General features: G+C 38.8%; 20 non-coding genes across 20 annotated transcripts; all 20 read left to right on the top strand.

Moving 5' to 3' along the window:
• Nucleotides 1-590: 590 nt before the first annotated feature.
• LOC141318536 (5S ribosomal RNA) lies at nt 591-709 on the top strand. Its single transcript, XR_012352847.1, has one exon. It is a non-coding gene; the product is annotated as a 5S ribosomal RNA (ribosomal RNA).
• An 84-nt stretch (nt 710-793) lies between these two features.
• On the top strand, nt 794-912 carry LOC141310037 (5S ribosomal RNA). The gene has a single exon (XR_012347589.1). It is a non-coding gene; the product is annotated as a 5S ribosomal RNA (ribosomal RNA).
• Nucleotides 913-1713: 801 nt separating this feature from the next.
• Nucleotides 1714-1832, top strand: LOC141315780 (5S ribosomal RNA). The gene has a single exon (XR_012351137.1). It is a non-coding gene; the product is annotated as a 5S ribosomal RNA (ribosomal RNA).
• A 7427-nt stretch (nt 1833-9259) lies between these two features.
• On the top strand, nt 9260-9378 carry LOC141318524 (5S ribosomal RNA). The gene has a single exon (XR_012352836.1). It is a non-coding gene; the product is annotated as a 5S ribosomal RNA (ribosomal RNA).
• An 84-nt stretch (nt 9379-9462) lies between these two features.
• On the top strand, nt 9463-9581 carry LOC141295713 (5S ribosomal RNA). The gene has a single exon (XR_012341124.1). It is a non-coding gene; the product is annotated as a 5S ribosomal RNA (ribosomal RNA).
• An 801-nt stretch (nt 9582-10382) lies between these two features.
• LOC141311708 (5S ribosomal RNA) lies at nt 10383-10501 on the top strand. Its single transcript, XR_012349165.1, has one exon. It is a non-coding gene; the product is annotated as a 5S ribosomal RNA (ribosomal RNA).
• Nucleotides 10502-11302: 801 nt separating this feature from the next.
• On the top strand, nt 11303-11421 carry LOC141318512 (5S ribosomal RNA). Its single transcript, XR_012352825.1, has one exon. It is a non-coding gene; the product is annotated as a 5S ribosomal RNA (ribosomal RNA).
• Nucleotides 11422-12172: 751 nt separating this feature from the next.
• Nucleotides 12173-12291, top strand: LOC141295555 (5S ribosomal RNA). The gene has a single exon (XR_012341092.1). It is a non-coding gene; the product is annotated as a 5S ribosomal RNA (ribosomal RNA).
• An 801-nt stretch (nt 12292-13092) lies between these two features.
• On the top strand, nt 13093-13211 carry LOC141311455 (5S ribosomal RNA). The gene has a single exon (XR_012348920.1). It is a non-coding gene; the product is annotated as a 5S ribosomal RNA (ribosomal RNA).
• Nucleotides 13212-14012: 801 nt separating this feature from the next.
• Nucleotides 14013-14131, top strand: LOC141317631 (5S ribosomal RNA). Its single transcript, XR_012351997.1, has one exon. It is a non-coding gene; the product is annotated as a 5S ribosomal RNA (ribosomal RNA).
• Nucleotides 14132-14215: 84 nt separating this feature from the next.
• LOC141295706 (5S ribosomal RNA) lies at nt 14216-14334 on the top strand. The gene has a single exon (XR_012341122.1). It is a non-coding gene; the product is annotated as a 5S ribosomal RNA (ribosomal RNA).
• Nucleotides 14335-15134: 800 nt separating this feature from the next.
• On the top strand, nt 15135-15253 carry LOC141318501 (5S ribosomal RNA). The gene has a single exon (XR_012352814.1). It is a non-coding gene; the product is annotated as a 5S ribosomal RNA (ribosomal RNA).
• An 84-nt stretch (nt 15254-15337) lies between these two features.
• LOC141317900 (5S ribosomal RNA) lies at nt 15338-15456 on the top strand. The gene has a single exon (XR_012352250.1). It is a non-coding gene; the product is annotated as a 5S ribosomal RNA (ribosomal RNA).
• Nucleotides 15457-16257: 801 nt separating this feature from the next.
• On the top strand, nt 16258-16376 carry LOC141317621 (5S ribosomal RNA). Its single transcript, XR_012351988.1, has one exon. It is a non-coding gene; the product is annotated as a 5S ribosomal RNA (ribosomal RNA).
• Nucleotides 16377-17177: 801 nt separating this feature from the next.
• LOC141319173 (5S ribosomal RNA) lies at nt 17178-17296 on the top strand. The gene has a single exon (XR_012353445.1). It is a non-coding gene; the product is annotated as a 5S ribosomal RNA (ribosomal RNA).
• An 84-nt stretch (nt 17297-17380) lies between these two features.
• On the top strand, nt 17381-17499 carry LOC141318416 (5S ribosomal RNA). The gene has a single exon (XR_012352735.1). It is a non-coding gene; the product is annotated as a 5S ribosomal RNA (ribosomal RNA).
• Nucleotides 17500-17583: 84 nt separating this feature from the next.
• Nucleotides 17584-17702, top strand: LOC141319439 (5S ribosomal RNA). The gene has a single exon (XR_012353695.1). It is a non-coding gene; the product is annotated as a 5S ribosomal RNA (ribosomal RNA).
• A 729-nt stretch (nt 17703-18431) lies between these two features.
• LOC141318215 (5S ribosomal RNA) lies at nt 18432-18550 on the top strand. Its single transcript, XR_012352544.1, has one exon. It is a non-coding gene; the product is annotated as a 5S ribosomal RNA (ribosomal RNA).
• A 732-nt stretch (nt 18551-19282) lies between these two features.
• LOC141319171 (5S ribosomal RNA) lies at nt 19283-19401 on the top strand. Its single transcript, XR_012353443.1, has one exon. It is a non-coding gene; the product is annotated as a 5S ribosomal RNA (ribosomal RNA).
• Nucleotides 19402-19485: 84 nt separating this feature from the next.
• On the top strand, nt 19486-19604 carry LOC141318996 (5S ribosomal RNA). Its single transcript, XR_012353277.1, has one exon. It is a non-coding gene; the product is annotated as a 5S ribosomal RNA (ribosomal RNA).
• The last annotated feature ends 396 nt before the right edge of the window (nt 19605-20000 follow it).

The raw sequence follows: 20000 nt of genomic DNA, 5'->3' as shown, positions 1-20000 counted from the left end.
TTAATAAATGGATGGTTGGCCTGTCATGTGACTAGACACATGACAGGAAGCAGGAAGTACAACTGTATAAGAGAGCAGCATGACAAACAAAGGACAGTCACCAAACTGTTGGATTGAGGAGTTGCTAATTTTAGATCTCACCTTTCCATTCACCACCTGCAAACTTTGGATTACACTTTCTGTGGATTGTATATACACTGGTGGACACTCACATTGGACTTATCAACACACTGGGGTTCTGGGACTGTTTTAGGGTATGGACAAATGAACTGTATTCTTTTAACAGAGTTTACCTAGTTTTATTGTGTTGTTTTAAAGTCTTTTATGTGAACCTTGTAAATACACCAAATCTATTTAAACCAATTTTCTTTTATGTCTCATTCTTTTAACGACTAGTCATCTCTCACAGTTAAATCTGACCCCATTTTAGTCTTGTAACTCGGCTGATAAGGCCGATTGTTACACTTTTATGGGAGACCGCCTGGGAATACCAGGTGCTGTAAGCTTTTGCCTTTTCTTCACTATTTATATAATATGCTGGCTTTTACGGAGGCTGATCTTTAAATAGCCCACTTTTTGGAGCAGCCCTCGCTTATGGCCATACCGCGCTGAGAGCGCCCGATCTCGTCTGATCTCGGAAGCTAAGCAGCGTCGGGCCTGGTTAGTACTTGGATGGGAGACCGCCTGGGAATACCAGGTGCTGTAAGCTTTTGCCTTTTCTTCACTATTTATATAATATGCTGGCTTTTACGGAAGCTGATCTTTAAATAGCCCACTTTTTGGAGAAGCCCTCGCTTATGGCCATGCCGCGCTGAGAGCGCCCGATCTCGTCTGATCTCGGAAGCTAAGCAGCGTCGGGCCTGGTTAGTACTTGGATGGGAGACCGCCTGGGAATACCAGGTGCTGTAAGCTTTTGCCTTTTCTTCACTATTTATATAATATGCTGGCTTTTAGAAAGACGTGTTTTACCGCTCTATTTATTACAATCATTTACATGTATTATAGAGTTTTAAGTGTTTTACATGTTTTTTAGGCCATTTTATTACTCTTAACATTTTAAGTGTATGTGTCTTTAATAAATGGATGGTTGGCCTGTCATGTGACTAGACACATGACAGGAAGCAGGAAGTACAACTGCATAAGAGAGCAGCATGACAAACAAAGGACAGTCACCAAACTGTTGGATTGAGGAGTTGCTAATTTTAGAGCTCACCTATCCATTCACCACCTGCAAACTTTGGATTACACTTTCTGTGGATTGTATATACACTGGTGGACACTCACATTGGACTTATCAACACACTGGGGTTCTTGGACTGTTTTTAGGGTATGGACAAATGAACTGTATTCTTTTAACAGAGTTTACCTGTTTTTAGGGTATGGACAAATGAACTGTATTCTTTTAACAGAGTTTACCTAGTTTTATCGTGTTGTTTTAAAGTCTTTTATGTGAACCTTGTAAATACACCAAATCTATTTAAACCAATTTTCTTTTATGTCTCATTCTTTTAACCACTAGTCATCTCTCACAGTTAAATCTGACCCCATTTTAGTCTTGTAACTCGGCTGATAAGGCCGATTGTTACACTTTTATGGGAGACCGCCTGGGAATACCAGGTGCTGTAAGCTTTTGCCTTTTCTTCACTATTTATATAATATGCTGGCTTTTACGGAGGCTGATCTTTAAATAGCCCACTTTTTGGAGCGGCCCTCGCTTATGGCCATACCGCGCTGAGAGCGCCCGATCTCGTCTGATCTCGGAAGCTAAGCAGCGTCGGGCCTGGTTAGTACTTGGATGGGAGACCGCCTGGGAATACCAGGTGCTGCAAGCTTTTGCCTTTTCTTCACTATTTATATAATATACTGGCTTTTACGGAGGCTGATCTTTAAATAGCCCACTTTTTGGAGCAGCCCCCGCTTACGGCCATACCGCCACCTGAGAGCGCTAGAGAGCAACAGGAAGTGGTTGGCAGCAGTTGGGAGAGAAAGGCTCTCCTCCATTTTGTGTTTCATTTTGATTTGTTTTTGGCGTTATAAGTTTAATTTGTAAAGTTTTTTTGTTTATTTTTGTAGCTTATTCCTCCCAACAGCATATGCTGTTTGGGGGGAATAGTTTTTTTGTTGTTTAGTGCACGTTTTTTCGTTTGTTTGTTTGAGGAATGGCGGACGGACACACGGCAGCGGACATGGAAACGGCTCGAGGAACACGAATGGTGAATGAAAATGGAACTGAAATAAGGCAACGAGATGAGAATAAAATGGATATTGAACAAAGGAATAACAAGACAAAGAAGGATTACTTGAAAGAAGCTACTGTGAGCGTGGACATTTCAAACGTGAATGCAAGAGCGGAGGATATAATAAAAGCAGTGACGAAAAAGATTGGCAAAGGGAACATTCTGGCGGTAAGACCTAAACAAAACAAGGAGTATGAGGTGACTTTAGAAAACGTGGAAGATGTTGATTTGTTGGTGGATGGATTACAGATAAAGGAAACTATTTGTGAGGTTAAAAGACTGCAAAATAGAGACTATGTTGTCTCGTTCATGCACCTGCCTGTTTACATCGACGATCGTGATATTTTAGATAAATTGGAAGGGTGGGGAGTTACCCCAATATCAGACATTAAGAGACGCGTGTATCCGGGCACAACCATCGAAGATGGTACGAGGTTTGTGAAATCTCGTTTCCCCAAAGCGGTTGCCTCTCTCCCATATAGCACTAGGCTAGATACGGCTGAGGGGTTGCAATATTTTCGGGTGATGCACAGCCATCAGGTTAAAACCTGTCGACTGTGCATGTGCCCTGACCATGTCATGAAAGACTGCCCCGATTTCAAGTGCTTTAAATGCGAGGAGAGAGGACATTTCGCAAGGGATTGTATGGCGGTCAGATGCCCGGATTGCAAAAAAGTGATAAACAAATGCGAGTGCTGGTTTGAGCAGGACGAGACTCTTGAGAACGGGCGGGTGCATGAACGAGACAGCACGACAGAGAGAGACGAGGATGGTACGACATATCTGAGAGAGGAGCGGGTTATAAGTAATAAAAGAGATGAAGAGCAGACAGTGACAGAGAAACCAAGTGAAGATCCTTTACAACTGATGGTGGAAGCAGAGAGAAACGGCATTACTGATGGGACTACAGAGAGCACAGTGGAGGAACGAGTAAACGAGGAGCAGTTAAATTACAACCGGAATATAGAGATTGAAGGAATATCAGAGCAAATGGGACAGGGTGAAGGATCATTGGAACATGTGGATTTATTTGTTGGACTGAGTAACACTTTGGAAGAAGAAGTGGATTCAAACAGTGAAGGAGAAAGAAAAGCAGAAGGAACATCGATTTTATGTAAAAGACGACGTCAACTTAAGGTAAAGCCAAATTTGGATGGAATTAGAAAAAGACCTACCAATAAAGAATCATGGAAGAATAGATATGAACTATTAAAAGACTCAAGCGAAATGAACTAATGAGATGGGGTTTTTAAGCTTTTTTATCTATTTATTTTTGATGGTTTTTAGTTTTGTCACTTTTAATGCCAGAGGACTCTTGGATTTTAACAAATTTGAAAGAGTGAAAGAAATGTTTAAAAATGTGGATATTATTATTTTACAAGAAACAAACTGGAAAGATATGCATATAAATGAACTGAAGAAGAGATGGGATGGGGATATTTTGTATAACAATGAGGACAAGAGGCAAGGCAGAGGAGTGGCATTTTTAATAAGAAAGAATACGGACGTTGTGTGCGATGTAATTTACAAGGATGATGCTGGGAAATGTTTAGGGGTAGAAATGGAATGGGAAAATAGCAAAGTAACTGTGATAAATGTGCATGCGCCTAATGAAGAGAAAGAAAAGAGGGTTTTTTAAAAGTTTTTAAGGACGTTTTTAATGAAATACAAAAATGTTATAGTAATGGGGGATTTTAATACTGTTTTAAGCAAAATTGATATGGCGGATGGAATGGTTTTTAAAACGGATACTGGGAGAAAGGAATTGAAATCATTGATGGAAGATTTTAATTTAGTGGATGTATGGAGAGAGAGGAATGAGAAAAAGAGACAATATTCAAGAAGACAAATGGTGGGGAATTTTATGTGTCAAACTAGAATAGATTTTATCTTGTGCTCAAGGATTTTAGAAGGTTTTATAGATAATGTGAACTATGGGGAGACGAGTTTAAGTGATCACAAGCCAATGTTTATGCAGATGGATTGGAGTTCAATTAAAAGAGGTCCAGGCGTGTGGGTCTTAAATACTGAAATTTTAAAAAGGGAAAGCTATGTTCAAGAGGTTAAAGATATTATTGAAAACGAAAAGCTAAATGCAATGTATGTGGAAGATAAAAGATTATGGTGGGAGAATGTAAAGTTTTTAATAAAGCAACACACCATTTGTGTATGTAAATTAATAGAGAAATGTAAAAGGTGCACAGAATATGACATAAGAGAGAATTTAGGGAAAGAATTAGAGCGGGATGATAAGGACATGACAAAGATAAGAGAACTGGAAGACAAACTTAAACAAATGGAGGAGAAAAGATATGAAGCTGCAAGATTAAGGAGTAGAGCTCAATTCCTAGTAGAAGGGGAAAAATGTACAAAGTTTTTCTTTGACTTGGAGAAAAGGAAATGGAGAAGTGGAATGATAAAAGAGGTGAAGGATGAAAATGGAAAAGGAGTTAAAAATAATGCAGATATATTAGAACAAATGAAGAAATACTACGAGAAATTGTTTACATCAGAAGGAGTGGAAGAAGATAGCAAAGAATTGCTTAAGGTGATTGAAACAAAAGTGGAAAAGGAAGACAAAGATATGTGCGATGAAAAGATAAGTGAAGAAGAAATAGAAATAGCTATAAAACAGCTTAATAAGAAAAAGAGTCCAGGGATTGATGGTTTGGGGAGTGAATTTTATTTGGTTTTTAAGGAGGTTTTAACTAGGATTTTAAAAGAGGTGTATGATGAGGTTTTTATGAAAGGACGATTGAATCTAAGGATGAGTATGGGATTAATGAAAGTGATATACAAGAAGAAAGGAGACAAGACAGATTTAAAGAACTATAGACCTTTGACTATGTTAAACACAGATCTTAAAATTTTATCTAAAATTTTAGCAAACAGACTGAAAGAGGTGATGCCAAAGATTATAAAGACCAACCAGGCATATGGAGTAAGAGGAAGAGATATAGCGGACACTACTTTAAGTATTAAGGACATAATAAGCTACATGAAAAAGGAAAATTTGCAGGGATATGTTATAAGTCTTGACTTTGAGAAAGCTTTTGATAGGGTAGAGCATCAGTTTTTATTTGAGGTTTTAAAGAGTTTTGGTTTTGGGAAGAATTTTATTAAATGGATCAAGATTTTATATAAAGGAGTGGTAACAAGAATTAAGTGTAACGGTTTTTTAACTAAGAGTTTTAAACTTACGAGATCAGTAAGACAAGGATGTCCTCTTTCGGCGCTTTTATATACTTTGGTGGCAGAGCCCCTAGGACTAGCAATAGGAAGAGAGAAGAAGGTGAAAGGCATTAAAATTGAAGAAGAGAATAAAGAGAATACAATTTTTCAATATGCTGACGACACAACTTTAATAGTGAAGGATCTGGGGAGTGTAAAAGCGGCAATGGAAGTAGTCCAAAAATTTTGCAGAAAATCAGGGGGGAAGGTAAACGAAGACAAAACTGTTTATATGAGGTTTGGGGGACTCCCAGTTTTAACTGATGTTTTTGTTTTTAATGAGGTTAAAGAAATTAGGATTTTAGGAATTTTAATGGGAGAGGATGACAAGAGATTAAATGATATCATGTGGGAAGGAAGAGTAGGGAATATTGAAAGAAGACTGAATCTGTGGAAACTGAGAACACTATGTCTGAAAGGGAAAGTTTTATTACTTAATGTTTTAATGGTCTCACAGTTGTGGTATGTTTTATATGTTGCAAGTATGCCACTGTGGGTTGAAAAAAGATTGAAGAAATGTTTCATAGAGTTTTTATGGGAGAAGAAGCCACCGAGAATCTCGTATGATACACTTATAGGGGATGTCGAGAAGGGTGGTTTGGGACTTATTGATATTGCACAAAGGAAGAAATGTATGAGGGTTAAGATGGTGAAGAACTTTCTAGATGAAACATTTGAAACTACTTGGAAGAAAACTATGAGGTATTTTTTAAACAAATGTGGGAATCTGAATTTGGGAGAAAGTATATTATGGATGAAAACGAAAAACTGGATGTGGGAAGAATTGCCTGAGTTTTATAAAGAATTGTTAAGTGCCTGGGGAGTTTTTTTAAAACATGTGCAATACAATCCAAAAGGAAGAGAGGATATTTTAAATCAACCATTGTTTTTAAATAAGAACATTATGAATGATGAGAAAGAGTTGTTTTTTAAGAAATGGTGGGAGGTGGGAATTACAAGGGTCAGAGATATTTTGTATGAATTCAAGGAGGGATTCTTACCAGTTCAGTATATTATTGACACTATGGAAGATGCTAAGGAGGAATATACCAGACAAGAGATTACAAAGAAGTACAAAATATTAAAAAATGCCATACCACAAAACTGGATTGAGAAATTCAAAACCATGGAATTGGGGAAACAAGAGAAAGAAGTGTATGCAATGATTGGTGAGAAAATATGTGTTCTTAAGGAATGTACTGTTAAAATGTTTTATGGTGTTTTTAGAGATACAGTTTTTAAGAAACCTAATGTGAATGACTACTGGATGCAGAAACATAAGAATTTGAAAGAAGGGAACATATGGAGTAATATGAGGGGGAAGCTTATTGAGACAAAATTGAGCAACTTGGAATTTTTAATAAGACACAAAGCCATTTTTTCAGATTCTTTATTGCACAAGATCGGAATGGAACAAAGTCCCACCTGTAAAGTTTGTAAAGAACAAAATGAAGGATTTCTTCACATGTTTTTATATTGCAAAAAACTGGACAATTTTAATGCAAAGTGCAAGAGACTGTTTGAACGATTGAAAGAAGGACAATGTGATAATGAAGCGGACTGGTACAGATTAGTAATGCTGGGGGAATACAAGAAATGTGAGAATGTCAAAGTTTTGAATTTACTTGTCATGCTTATAAAGAGTGCTATATGGGAGAGGAGAGTGCTGGCGAAAAGAGAAAACATTGTCATGGACATTGATGTGGTATTTAAGCGAAAAGTGGAAAATTATTTAAAATATTTGCATAGCTATTTTAAGAATATGGATCAGCTCAATGTTTACTATCATGTTTTTACAGATTCTGTGTGTAAGATCTTTGAAGACCTAAACTGGAAAATGCCTGATGATTTTGGTTGATAATTTTATACTGTATTTTTGAAGTTGGATGTTGTTGGGGTTTGTTTTTAATCTTTTCTTGTCTGGGTTTATGAAATTTAAATTGCATTCGATAGTGTTTTAACATTGACAAAAATGGTTTTATGGTGTGCTGATAATGGTGTTTATGTTATTTTAAACTTCAAATCTATGTAAAAACTGTTTTTTTTATCCTTCTTGAGAACTTTTGAATGTGTAATATTCTCCCAGGCTTTATGTTTTCTTGAAAAAATGTTTTTATGAAATTCTTGTAATTGATTGTAATTTGAAAGTTTATATCAATAAAAAAAAAAAAAAAAAGAGCGCCCGATCTCGTCTGATTTCGGAAGCTAAGCAGCGTCGGGCCTGGTTAGTACTTGGATGGGAGACCGTCTGGGAATACCAGGTGCTGTAAGCTTTTGCCTTTTCTTCACTATTTATATAATATGCTGGCTTTTAGAAAGACGTGTTTTACCGCTCTATTTATTACAATCATTTACATGTATTATAGAGTTTTAAGTGTTTTACATGTTTTTTAGGCCATTTTATTACTCTTAACATTTTAAGTGTATGTGTCTTTAGTAAATGGATGGTTGGCCTGTCATGTGACTAGACACATGACAGGAAGCAGGAAGTACAACTTTATAAGAGAGCAGCATGACAAACAAAGGACAGTCACCAAACTGTTGGATTGAGGAGTTGCTAATTTTAGAGCTCACCTTTCCATTCACCACCTGCAAACTTTGGATTACACTTTCTGTGGATTGTATATACACTGGTGGACACTCACATTGGACTTATCAACACACTGGGGTTCTTGGACTGTTTTTAGGGTATGGACAAATGAACTGTATTCTTTTAACAGAGTTTACCTGTTTTTAGGGTATGGACAAATGAACTGTATTCTTTTAACAGAGTTTACCTAGTTTTATCGTGTTGTTTTAAAGTCTTTTATGTGAACCTTGTAAATACACCAAATCTATTTAAACCAATTTTCTTTTATGTCTCATTCTTTTAACCACTAGTCATCTCTCACAGTTAAATCTGACCCCATTTTAGTCTTGTAACTCGGCTGATAAGGCCGATTGTTACACTTTTATGGGAGACCGCCTGGGAATACCAGGTGCTGTAAGCTTTTGCCTTTTCTTCACTATTTATATAATATGCTGGCTTTTAGAAAGACGTGTTTTACCGCTCTATTTATTACAATCATTTACATGTATTATAGAGTTTTAAGTGTTTTACATGTTTTTTAGGCCATTTTATTACTCTTAACATTTTAAGTGTATGTGTCTTTAGTAAATGGATGGTTGGCCTGTCATGTGACTAGACACATGACAGGAAGCAGGAAGTACAACTGTATAAGAGAGCAGCATGACAAACAAAGGACAGTCACCAAACTGTTGGATTGAGGAGTTGCTAATTTTAGAGCTCACCTTTCCATTCACCACCTGCAAACTTTGGATTACACTTTCTGTGGATTGTATATACACTGGTGGACACTCACATTGGACTTATCAACACACTGGGGTTCTTGGACTGTTTTTAGGGTATGGACAAATGAACTGTATTCTTTTAACAGAGTTTACCTGTTTTTAGGGTATGGACAAATGAACTGTATTCTTTTAACAGAGTTTACCTAGTTTTATCGTGTTGTTTTAAAGTCTTTTATGTGAACCTTGTAAATACACCAAATCTATTTAAACCAATTTTCTTTTATGTCTCATTCTTTTAACCACTAGTCATCTCTCACAGTTAAATCTGACCCCATTTTAGTCTTGTAACTCGGCTGATAAGGCCGATTGTTACACTTTTATGGGAGACCGCCTGGGAATACCAGGTGCTGTAAGCTTTTGCCTTTTCTTCACTATTTATATAATATGCTGGCTTTTACGGAGGCTGATCTTTAAATAGCCCACTTTTTGGAGCAGCCCTCGCTTATGGCCATACCGCGCTGAGAGCGCCCGATCTCGTCTGATCTCGGAAGCTAAGCAGCGTCGGGCCTGGTTAGTACTTGGATGGGAGACCGCCTGGGAATACCAGGTGCTGTAAGCTTTTGCCTTTTCTTCACTATTTATATAATATGCTGGCTTTTACGGAGGCTGATCTTTAAATAGCCCACTTTTTGGAGCAGCCCTCGCTTATGGCCATACCGCGCTGAGAGCGCCCGATCTCGTCTGATCTCGGAAGCTAAGCAGCGTCGGGCCTGGTTAGTACTTGGATGGGAGACCGTCTGGGAATACCAGGTGCTGTAAGCTTTTGCCTTTTCTTCACTATTTATATAATATGCTGGCTTTTAGAAAGACGTGTTTTACCGCTCTATTTATTACAATCATTTACATGTATTATAGAGTTTTAAGTGTTTTACATGTTTTTTAGGCCATTTTATTACTCTTAACATTTTAAGTGTATGTGTCTTTAGTAAATGGATGGTTGGCCTGTCATGTGACTAGACACATGACAGGAAGCAGGAAGTACAACTTTATAAGAGAGCAGCATGACAAACAAAGGACAGTCACCAAACTGTTGGATTGAGGAGTTGCTAATTTTAGAGCTCACCTTTCCATTCACCACCTGCAAACTTTGGATTACACTTTCTGTGGATTGTATATACACTGGTGGACACTCACATTGGACTTATCAACACACTGGGGTTCTTGGACTGTTTTTAGGGTATGGACAAATGAACTGTATTCTTTTAACAGAGTTTACCTGTTTTTAGGGTATGGACAAATGAACTGTATTCTTTTAACAGAGTTTACCTAGTTTTATCGTGTTGTTTTAAAGTCTTTTATGTGAACCTTGTAAATACACCAAATCTATTTAAACCAATTTTCTTTTATGTCTCATTCTTTTAACCACTAGTCATCTCTCACAGTTAAATCTGACCCCATTTTAGTCTTGTAACTCGGCTGATAAGGCCGATTGTTACACTTTTATGGGAGACCGCCTGGGAATACCAGGTGCTGTAAGCTTTTGCCTTTTCTTCACTATTTATATAATATGCTGGCTTTTACGGAGGCTGATCTTTAAATAGCCCACTTTTTGGAGCAGCCCTCGCTTATGGCCATACCGCGCTGAGAGCGCCCGATCTCGTCTGATCTCGGAAGCTAAGCAGCGTCGGGCCTGGTTAGTACTTGGATGGGAGCCCGCCTGGGAATACCAGGTGCTGTAAGCTTTTGCCTTTTCTTCACTATTTATATAATATGCTGGCTTTTAGAAAGACGTGTTTTACCGCTCTATTTATTACAATCATTTACATGTATTATAGAGTTTTAAGTGTTTTACATGTTTTTTAGGCCATTTTATTACTCTTAACATTTTAAGTGTATGTGTCTTTAATAAATGGATGGTTGGCCTGTCATGTGACTAGACACATGACAGGAAGCAGGAAGTACAACTGTATAAGAGAGCAGCATGACAAACAAAGGACAGTCACCAAACTGTTGGATTGAGGAGTTGCTAATTTTAGAGCTCACCTTTCCATTCACCACCTGCAAACTTTGGATTACACTTTCTGTGGATTGTATATACACTGGTGGACACTCACATTGGACTTATCAACACACTGGGGTTCTTGGACTGTTTTTAGGGTATGGACAAATGAACTGTATTCTTTTAACAGAGTTTACCTGTTTTTAGGGTATGGACAAAAGAACTGTATTCTTTTAACAGAGTTTACCTAGTTTTATCGTGTTGTTTTAAAGTCTTTTATGTGAACCTTGTAAATACACCAAATCTATTTAAACCAATTTTCTTTTATGTCTCATTCTTTTAACCACTAGTCATCTCTCACAGTTAAATCTGACCCCATTTTAGTCTTGTAACTCGGCTGATAAGGCCGATTGTTACACTTTTATGGGAGACCGCCTGGGAATACCAGGTGCTGTAAGCTTTTGCCTTTTCTTCACTATTTATATAATATGCTGGCTTTTACGGAGGCTGATCTTTAAATAGCCCACTTTTTGGAGCAGCCCTCGCTTATGGCCATACCGCGCTGAGAGCGCCCGATCTCGTCTGATCTCGGAAGCTAAGCAGCGTCGGGCCTGGTTAGTACTTGGATGGGAGACCGCCTGGGAATACCAGGTGCTGTAAGCTTTTGCCTTTTCTTCACTATTTATATAATATGCTGGCTTTTAGAAAGACGTGTTTTACCGCTCTATTTATTACAATCATTTACATGTATTATAGAGTTTTAAGTGTTTTACATGTTTTTTAGGCCATTTTATTACTCTTAACATTTTAAGTGTATGTGTCTTTAATAAATGGATGGTTGGCCTGTCATGTGACTAGACAGATGACAGGAAGCAGGAAGTACAACTGCATAAGAGAGCAGCATGACAAACAAAGGACAGTCACCAAACTGTTGGATTGAGGAGTTGCTAATTTTAGAGCTCACCTTTCCATTCACCACCTGCAAACTTTGGATTACACTTTCTGTGGATTGTATATACACTGGTGGACACTCACATTGGACTTATCAACACACTGGGGTTCTTGGACTGTTTTTAGGGTATGGACAAATGAACTGTATTCTTTTAACAGAGTTTACCTAGTTTTATCGTGTTGTTTTAAAGTCTTTTATGTGAACCTTGTAAATGCACCAAATCTATTTAAACCAATTTTCTTTTATGTCTCATTCTTTTAACCACTAGTCATCTCTCACAGTTAAATCTGACCCCATTTTAGTCTTGTAACTCGGCAGATAAGGCCGATTGTTACACTTTTATGGGAGACCGCCTGGGAATACCAGGTGCTGTAAGCTTTTGCCTTTTCTTCACTATTTATATAATATGCTGGCTTTTACGGAGGCTGATATTTAAATAGCCCACTTTTTGGAACAGCCCTCGCTTATGGCCATACCGCGCTGTGAGCGCCCGATCTCGTCTGATCTCGGAAGCTAAGCAGCGTCGGGCCTGGTTAGTACTTGGATGGGAGACCGCCTGGGAATACCAGGTGCTGTAAGCTTTTGCCTTTTCTTCACTATTTATATAATATGCTGGCTTTTAGAAAGACGTGTTTTACCGCTCTATTTATTACAATCATTTACATGTATTATAGAGTTTTAAGTGTTTTACATGTTTTTTAGGCCATTTTATTACTCTTAACATTTTAAGTGTATGTGTCTTTAGTAAATGGATGGTTGGCCTGTCATGTGACTAGACACATGACAGGAAGCAGGAAGTACAACTGTATAAGAGAGCAGCATGACAAACAAAGGACAGTCACCAAACTGTTGGATTGAGGAGTTGCTAATTTTAGAGCTCACCTTTCCATTCACCACCTGCAAACTTTGGATTACACTTTCTGTGGATTGTATATACACTGGTGGACACTCACATTGGACTTATCAACACACTGGGGTTCTTGGACTGTTTTTAGGGTATGGACAAATGAACTGTATTCTTTTAACAGAGTTTACCTGTTTTTAGGGTATGGACAAATGAACTGTATTCTTTTAACAGAGTTTACCTAGTTTTATCGTGTTGTTTTAAAGTCTTTTATGTGAACCTTGTAAATACACCAAATCTATTTAAACCAATTTTCTTTTATGTCTCATTCTTTTAACCACTAGTCATCTCTCACAGTTAAATCTGACCCCATTTTAGTCTTGTAACTCGGCTGATAAGGCCGATTGTTACACTTTTATGGGAGACCGCCTGGGAATACCAGGTGCTGTAAGCTTTTGCCTTTTCTTCACTATTTATATAATATGCTGGCTTTTACGGAGGCTGATCTTTAAATAGCCCACTTTTTGGAGCAGCCCTCGCTTATGGCCATACCGCGCTGAGAGCGCCCGATCTCGTCTGATCTCGGAAGCTAAGCAGCGTCGGGCCTGGTTAGTACTTGGATGGGAGACCGCCTGGGAATACCAGGTACTGTAAGCTTTTGCCTTTTCTTCACTATTTATATAATATGCTGGCTTTTAGAAAGACGTGTTTTACCGCTCTATTTATTACAATCATTTACATGTATTATAGAGTTTTAAGTGTTTTACATGTTTTTTAGGCCATTTTATTACTCTTAACATTTTAAGTGTATGTGTCTTTAATAAATGGATGGTTGGCCTGTCATGTGACTAGACACATGACAGGAAGCAGGAAGTACAACTGTATAAGAGAGCAGCATGACAAACAAAGGACAGTCACCAAACTGTTGGATTGAGGAGTTGCTAATTTTAGAGCTCACCTTTCCATTCACCACCTGCAAACTTTGGATTACACTTTCTGTGGATTGTATATACACTGGTGGACACTCACATTGGACTTATCAACACACTGGGGTTCTTGGACTGTTTTTAGGGTATGGACAAATGAACTGTATTCTTTTAACAGAGTTTACCTGTTTTTAGGGTATGGACAAATGAACTGTATTCTTTTAACAGAGTTTACCTAGTTTTATCGTGTTGTTTTAAAGTCTTTTATGTGAACCTTGTAAATACACCAAATCTATTTAAACCAATTTTCTTTTATGTCTCATTCTTTTAACCACTAGTCATCTCTCACAGTTAAATCTGACCCCATTTTAGTCTTGTAACTCGGCTGATAAGGCCGATTGTTACACTTTTATGGGAGACCGCCTGGGAATACCAGGTGCTGTAAGCTTTTGCCTTTTCTTCACTATTTATATAATATGCTGGCTTTTACGGAGGCTGATCTTTAAATAGCCCACTTTTTGGAGCAGCCCACGCTTATGGCCATACCGCGCTGAGAGCGCCCGATCTCGTCTGATCTCGGAAGCTAAGCAGCATCGGGCCTGGTTAGTACTTTGATGGGAGACCGCCTGGGAATACCAGGTGCTGTAAGCTTTTGCCTTTTCTTCACTATTTATATAATATGCTGGCTTTTACGGAGGCTGATCTTTAAATAGCCCACTTTTTGGAGCAGCCCTCGCTTATGGCCATACCGCGCTGAGAGCGCCCGATCTCGTCTGATCTCGGAAGCTAAGCAGCGTCGGGCCTGGTTAGTACTTGGATGGGAGACCGTCTGGGAATACCAGGTGCTGTAAGCTTTTGCCTTTTCTTCACTATTTATATAATATGCTGGCTTTTAGAAAGACGTGTTTTACCGCTCTATTTATTACAATCATTTACATGTATTATAGAGTTTTAAGTGTTTTACATGTTTTTTAGGCCATTTTATTACTCTTAACATTTTAAGTGTATGTGTCTTTAATAAATGGATGGTTGGCCTGTCATGTGACTAGACACATGACAGGAAGCAGGAAGTACAACTGCATAAGAGAGCAGCATGACAAACAAAGGACAGTCACCAAACTGTTGGATTGAGGAGTTGCTAATTTTAGAGCTCACCTTTCCATTCACCACCTGCAAACTTTGGATTACACTTTCTGTGGATTGTATATACACTGGTGGACACTCACATTGGACTTATCAACACACTGGGGTTCTTGGACTGTTTTAGGGTATGGACAAATGAACTGTATTCTTTTAACAGAGTTTACCTGTTTTTAGGGTATGGACAAATGAACTGTATTCTTTTAACAGAGTTTACCTAGTTTTATCGTGTTGTTTTAAAGTCTTTTATGTGAACCTTGTAAATACACCAAATCTATTTAAACCAATTTTCTTTTATGTCTCATTCTTTTAACCACTAGTCATCTCTCACAGTTAAATCTGACCCCATTTTAGTCTTGTAACTCGGCTGATAAGGCCGATTGTTACACTTTTATGGGAGACCGCCTGGGAATACCAGGTGCTGTAAGCTTTTGCCTTTTCTTCACTATTTATATAATATGCTGGCTTTTACGGAGGCTGATCTTTAAATAGCCCACTTTTTGGAGCAGCCCTCGCTTATGGCCATACCGCGCTGAGAGCGCCCGATCTCGTCTGATCTCGGAAGCTAAGCAGCGTCGGGCCTGGTTAGTACTTGGATGGGAGACCGCCTGGGAATACCAGGTGCTGTAAGCTTTTGCCTTTTCTTCACTATTTATATAATATGCTGGCTTTTACGGAGGCTGATCTTTAAATAGCCCACTTTTTGGAGCAGCCCTCGCTTATGGCCATAACGCGCTGAGAGCGCCCGATCTCGTCTGATCTCGGAAGCTAAGCAGCGTCGGGCCTGGTTAGTACTTGGATGGGAGACCGCCTGGGAATACCAGGTGCTGTAAGCTTTTGCCTTTTCTTCACTATTTATATAAAATGCTGGCTTTTAGAAAGACGTGTTTTACCGCTCTATTTATTACAATCATTTACATGTATTATAGAGTTTTAAGTGTTTTACATGTTTTTTAGGCCATTTTATTACTCTTAACATTTTAAGTGTATGTGTCTTTAATAAATGGATGGTTGGCCTGTCATGTGACTAGACACATGACAGGAAGCAGTAAGTACAACTGTATAAGAGAGCAGCATGACAAACAAAGGACAGTCACCAAACTGTTGGATTGAGGAGTTGCTAATTTTAGAGCTCACCTTTCCATTCACCACCTGCAAACTTTGGATTACACTTTCTGTGGATTGTATATACACTGGTGGACACTCACATTGGACTTATCAACACACTGGGGTTCTTGGACTGTTTTTAGGGTATGGACAAATGAACTGTATTCTTTTAACAGAGTTTACCTGTTTTTAGGGTATGGACAAATGAACTGTATTCTTTTAACAGAGTTTACCTAGTTTTATCGTGTTGTTTTAAAGTCTTTTATGTGAACCTTGTAAATACACCAAATCTATTTAAACCAATTTTCTTTTATGTCTCATTCTTTTAACCACTAGTCATCTCTCACAGTTAAATCTGACCCCATTTTAGTCTTGTAACTCGGCTGATAAGGCCGATTGTTACACTTTTATGGGAGACCGCCTGGGAATACCAGGTGCTGTAAGCTTTTGCCTTTTCTTCACTATTTATATAATATGCTGGCTTTTACGGAGGCTGATCTTTAAATAGCCCACTTTTTGGAGCAGCCCTCGCTTATGGCCATACCGCGCTGAGAGCGCCCGATCTAGTCTGATCTCGGAAGCTAAGCAGCGTCGGGCCTGGTTAGTACTTGGATGGGAGACCGCCTGGGAATACCAGGTGCTGTAAGCTTTTGCCTTTTCTTCACTATTTATATAATATGCTGGCTTTTAGAAAGACGTGTTTTACCGCTCTATTTATTACAATCATTTAAATGTATTATAGAGTTTTAAGTGTTTTACATGTTTTTTAGGCCATTTTATTACTCTTAACATTTTAAGTGTATGTGTCTTTAATAAATGGATGGTTGGCCTGTCATGTGACTAGACACATGACAGGAAGCAGGAAGTACAACTGTATAAGAGAGCAGCATGACAAACAAAGGACAGTCACCAAACTGTTGGATTGAGGAGTTGCTAATTTTAGAGCTCACCTTTCCATTCACCACCTGCAAACTTTGGATTACACTTTCTGTGGATTGTATCTACACTGGTGGACACTCACATTGGACTTATCAACACACTGGGGTTCTTGGACTGTTTTTAGGGTATGGACAAATGAACTGTATTCTTTTAACAGAGTTTACCTGTTTTTAGGGTATGGACAAATGAACTGTATTCTTTTAACAGAGTTTACCTAGTTTTATCGTGTTGTTTTAAAGTCTTTTATGTGAACCTTGTAAATACACCAAATCTATTTAAACCAATTTTCTTTTATGTCTCATTCTTTTAACCACTAGTCATCTCTCACAGTTAAATCTGACCCCATTTTAGTCTTGTAACTCGGCTGATAAGGCCGATTGTTACACTTTTATGGGAGACCGCCTGGGAATACCAGGTGCTGTAAGCTTTTGCCTTTTCTTCACTATTTATATAATATGCTGGCTTTTACGGAGGCTGATCTTTAAATAGCCCACTTTTTGGAGCAGCCCTCGCTTATGGCCATACCGCGCTGAGAGCGCCCGATCTCGTCTGATCTCGGAAGCTACTTAGCGTCGGGCCTGGTTAGTACTTGGATGGGAGACCGCCTGGGAATACCAGGTGCTGTAAGCTTTTGCCTTTTCTTCACTATTTATATAATATGCTGGCTTTTACGGAGGCTGATCTTTAAATAGCCCACTTTTTGGAGCAGCCCTCGCTTATGGCCATACCGTGCTGAGAGCGCCCGATCTCGTCTGATCTCGGAAGCTAAGCAGCGTCAGGCCTGGTTAGTACTTGGATGGGAGACCGCCTGGGAATACCAGGTGCTGTAAGCTTTTGCCTTTTCTTCACTATTTATATAATATGCTGGCTTTTACGGAGGCTGATCTTTAAATAGCCCACTTTTTGGAGCAGCCCTCGCTTACGGCCAAACTGCGCTGAGACCGCCCGATCTCGTCTGATCTCGGAAGCAAAGCAGCGTCGGGCCTGGTTAGTTCTTGGATGGGAGACCGCCTGGGAATACCAGGTGCTGTAAGCTTTTGCCTTTTCTTCACTATTTATATAATATGCTGGCTTTTAGAAAGACGTGTTTTACCGCTCTATTTATTACAATCATTTAAATGTATTATAGAGTGTTAAGTGTCTTACATGTTTTTTAGGCCATTTTATTGCTCTTAACATTTTAAGTGTGTGTGTGTCTTAAATAAATGGATGGTTGGCCTGCCATGTGACTAGACACATGACAGGAAGCAGGAAGTACAACTGTATAAGAGAGCAGCATGACAAACAAAGGACAGTCACCAAACTGTTGGATTAAGGAGTTTGCTAATTTTAGAGCTCACCTGTCCATTCACCACCTGCAAATTTTGGATTACACTTGCTGTGGATTGTATATACAATGGTGGACACTCACATTGGACTTATCAACACACTGGGATTCTTGGACTGTTTTTAGGGTATGGACAAATGAACTGTATTCTTTTAACAGCATTTACCTAGTTTTATCGTGTTGTTTTAAAGTCTTTTATGTGAACCTTGTATATAAACCAAATCTATTTAAACCAATCTACTTTTATGTCTCATTCTTTTAACCACTAGTCATCTCTCACAGTTAAATCTGACCCCATTTTAATCTTGTAACTCTGGATGGGAGACCGCCTGGGAATACCAGGTGCTGTAAGCTTTTGCCTTTTCTTCACTATTTATATAATATGCTGGCTTTTACGGAGGCTGATCTTTAAATAGCCCACTTTTTGGAGCAGCCCTCGCTTACGGCCATACTGCGCTGAGACCGCCCGATCTCGTCTGATCTCGGAAGCAAAGCAGCGTCGGGCCTGGTTAGTACTTGGATGGGAGACCGCCTGGGAATACCAGGTGCTGTAAGCTTTTGCCTTTTCTTCACTATTTATATAATATGCTGGCTTTTAGAAAGACGTGTTTTACCGCTCTATTTATTACAATCATTTAAATGTATTATAGAGTGTTAAGTGTTTTACATGTTTTTTTAGGCCATTTTATTGCTCTTAACATTTTAAGTGTGTGTGTGTGTCTTAAATAAATGGATGGTTGGCCTGCCATGTGACTAGACACATGACAGGAAGCAGGAAGTACAACTGTATAAGAGAGCAGCATGACAAACAAAGGACAGTCACCAAACTGTTGGATTAAGGAGTTTGCTAATTTTAGAGCTCACCTTTCCATTCACCACCTGCAAACTTTGGATTACACTTTCTGTGGATTGTATATACAATGGTGGACACTCACATTGGACTTATCAACACACTGGGATTCTTGGACTGTTTTTAGGGTATGGACAAATGAACTGTATTCTTTTAACAGCATTTACCTAGTTTTATCGTGTTGTTTTAAAGTCTTTTATGTGAACCTTGTATATAAACCAAATCTATTTAAACCAATCTTCTTTTATGTCTCATTCTTTTAACCACTAGTCATCTCTCACAGTTAAATCTGACCCCATTTTAATCTTGTAACTCTGGATGGGAGACCGCCTGGGAATACCAGGTGCTGTAAGCTTTTGCCTTTTCTTCACTATTTATATAATATGATGGCTTTTACGGAGGCTGATCTATAAATAGCCCACTTTTTGGAGCAGTACTCGCTTACGGCCATACTGCGCTGAGAGCGCCCGATCTCGCCTGATCTCGGAAGCAAAGCAGCGTCGGGCCTGTTTAGTACTTAGATGGGAGACCGCCTGGGAATACCAGGTGCTGTAAGCTTTTGCCTTTTCTTCACTATTTATATAATATGCTGGCTTTTACGGAGGCTGATCTTTAAATAGCCCACTTTTTGGAGCAGCCCTCGCTTACGGCCATACTGCGCTGAGACCGCCCGATCTCGTCTGATCTCGGAAGCAAAGCAGCATCAGGCCTGGTTAGTACTTGGATGGGAGACCGCCTGGGAATACCAGGTGCTGTAAGCTTTTGCCTTTTCTTCACTATTTATATAATATGCTGGCTTTTAGAAAGACGTGTTTTACCGCTCTATTTATTACAATCATTTAAATGTATTATAGAGTGTTAACTTTTTTACATGTTTTTTTAGGCCATTTTATTGCTCTTAACATTTTAAGTGTGTGTGTGTCTTAAATAAATGGATGGTTGGCCTGCCATGTGACTAGACACTTGACAGGAAGCAGGAAGTACAACTGTATAAGAGAGCAGCATGACAAACAAAGGACAGTCACCAAACTGTTGGATTAAGGAGTTTGCTAATTTTAGAGCTCACCTTTCCATTCACCACCTGCAAACTTTGGATTACACTTTCTGTGGATTGTATATACAATGGTGGACACTCACATTGGACTTATCAACACACT

This window comes from Garra rufa, chromosome 1 (genome assembly GCF_049309525.1).
Source record: "Garra rufa chromosome 1, GarRuf1.0, whole genome shotgun sequence".
NCBI classification, from domain to species: domain Eukaryota; kingdom Metazoa; phylum Chordata; class Actinopteri; order Cypriniformes; family Cyprinidae; genus Garra; species Garra rufa.
The sequence above is the reverse complement of the archived record's forward strand: the minus strand, read 5'-3'. Positions and strand labels throughout refer to the sequence as shown.